Genomic DNA, 2,630 nt, shown 5'->3' with positions numbered 1-2,630 from the left:
TGACAAATAACCAACCTGCAATGAATAGGGAAGGTATAGTAATGCTATGAATGACCCAGTATCAAATATTGATAATAATATCAGCAAACAAATGTTCTCCTATGCTTCCAAACATGCTGAGCTCCATATATTCTTGTACAATCAAAGAAGATCGATTCCGTAAAAGATGAGATCAGTAAATGACAATTCACTGAAATTTAATCTTTGTGAGATCGTCAATATTGTACCGAGGGCGTCTGTAGAGTATACCAAATCAGTATAGCTATCCTTCTTCAGACACAGCAACACAATTTGAATTAGTATCAAAAGTAAGTACTAAAATAATTTCGTTTTTCCTTTACTTGTTGATGTAAAACCATCTTCCATTCAATAGAAAATTCTGTCAATTCAACGATAGAGATTCTCATATTCCCACAATTTAAGTAGATGCGAGATATAGAAATTCTCTTTTCGTAGTTGTGGAAGCCGTTTTGTTGTTGGAATTCTTTTTTTAAAGAAGAAGTTAATGGTCGAGTAAGAAATAAGAGTAGTAGATCATATTTGATGAAAGAAAAAATAGAATAATTGGAATTCATAGTTGTGATGCATTATTGTGGATCTCAATCCAAAGTTTCTTTCTTGATCTAGCTACAAGGATGGGGCAGTGTGGAAGGATAAAATGTGTAACCTATTAGAAATTACTAGTTTTAGAATCTAGTTGGCCAAAAAAAAATAAAATTTTATCAAGCGATTGTGTGATAACTTTTTCTTCTTCTCCATCATTTAGGATATTATGTGAATTAATATATTACTAAATCTAATGAGTTAAGCTTAAATTAAAGTAAAAATAAAAAGTTTTATAAGGTAACTGTTCTCTTTAAAATCGAAAATGGTTTTGATACAATTCAACAGAATCTAAGAAATGATCAACTTCTAAAATCATTTCTATTTTAATTAGATAAAAATTCAAGTTTTATTTTTGAATGAAGTTAGACAATACAGTTGTTATTAATTTAATAGTTTACCCAAGAGTTACTCAATGAATCGGTTGATTGGAATTGCCGGATGGATAGATGTTACAGATGATGAATCAATTTCTTTTATATGTCTAGCACTTTATCTTTGTTAGTGTTGTCTGCCTATAGTGATAGATGAATCAAAAACTTTTCATTCAACTTATTCTTCCAATTTTAATTGAGATTTTTGTCTACCCTCCTATTTTATTTATATTTTAAAAAATTTGAAACTTAGGTAAGTGCCTTTTAAACCTATGTATAAAAAGAACATATTTCATTAAATTTAGCTCCTTCATGCTTACTATAACTAGTTATTTCGGTTTTCTATTAGCGGCTTTAACTATAACCGCAGCTCTCTTTATTGGTCTGACCAAGATACGACTTATTTAAATTAAATATTTAAAATGAACAATTCATAAAAAGAAATTCTTCTGTGGGATTACGTGTATTCTATATTTACTTACATTAACAATTGTTAATTCTTGTTCATTGTCATTGAGATTCAGGTCAATTCAGATTAATATTTAGGTATCGATATTACCTCACTTTTTTTTCTCCTTTCAAAAAAATAAAAATGATTGAGGTTTTTCTATTTGAAATCGTGTTAGGTCTAATTCCTATTACTTTGGCTGAATTATTCGTAACTGCATATTTACAATATAGGCGTGGTGATCAGTTGGACCTTTGATTAATTAACATTTCTTTTTGATTGACCTTCTCCTTTCTTTCATTCACTGGCATAGGAGGTAAAATTTCGATTATTGTGAAAGTTACTGAATGAATCTATTTCATTCTAATTCGATCTAAGAAGAAGAAAATCATGCTCTGTAGGATTTGAACCTACGACATTGGGTTTTGGAGACCCACGTTCTACCGAATTGAACTAAGAGCGCTTTCTTATCATAGTAGATATGACTATAAAGAAAAAGGATTCTTTTTGTACCCCCAATACATCTTGCATACATATAGTCTCATAAAAAGAAAATCTGTATGTCCAATTTAAATTGATCTCAATGGATCCCTTGTTACTGCCCAGAGGAGAAGAATAGGTAGGGATGACAGGATTTGAACCCGTGACATTTTTTACCCAAAACAAAAGCGCTACCAAACTGCACTACATCCCGTTCAATTGGTCTACAACAGTGTCATTGTAGGGAATCCCTGCCTACCACTCAATCTGTAGGTCGATCCTCCTTTTCAGTCGCCCTCTACATCGTTATTTTTTTCATAGATATCTAATATATCTTACTATTTATTATTTTTTGGTCTTTATTGATTTATATACTCATCATCATCACGCCACTCCTACCAACACTTACTTACAACTAAGCAAAAAAAAGGGTTCTAAATAAGAAGCCCTTTGAATAAGCGAGGCTTTCCTGATAGAAAGATTTGCATGCAACAGAGATCCCAATTCCGTGTATCCGGTTAAGCAAGCCCTACCCGCTTGCTTCCACCCAGACAGAAAAGGTGAGTGCCTAGTGCAAAAGGTTGCTTTACTAAGTAAGATAAGGCAAGAAGAAAAGGCGTAGCATTTGCGCGAAAGCCCTTGCTTCTTAGCGCATCCCTTTTCTTGCTCGTTAACGTTCTTTATTGATTTTTGAAAGAAGGGTCAGAGCTTGAATAATCGAAGCG

The 2,630-nt window shown here is 32.3% G+C and overlaps 1 non-coding gene across 1 annotated transcript; it reads right to left on the bottom strand.

The window, feature by feature from the left end:
• Positions 1–1,814: 1,814 nt before the first annotated feature.
• On the bottom strand, positions 1,815–1,888 carry TRNAW-CCA. Its single transcript has one exon. It is a non-coding gene; the product is annotated as a tRNA-Trp (tRNA).
• Between the last annotated feature and the right edge of the window lie 742 nt (positions 1,889–2,630).

Source organism: Capsicum annuum, chromosome 7 (assembly GCF_002878395.1).
Source record: "Capsicum annuum cultivar UCD-10X-F1 chromosome 7, UCD10Xv1.1, whole genome shotgun sequence".
Classification (NCBI taxonomy): domain Eukaryota; kingdom Viridiplantae; phylum Streptophyta; class Magnoliopsida; order Solanales; family Solanaceae; genus Capsicum; species Capsicum annuum.
The sequence above is the reverse complement of the archived record's forward strand: the minus strand, read 5'-3'. Positions and strand labels throughout refer to the sequence as shown.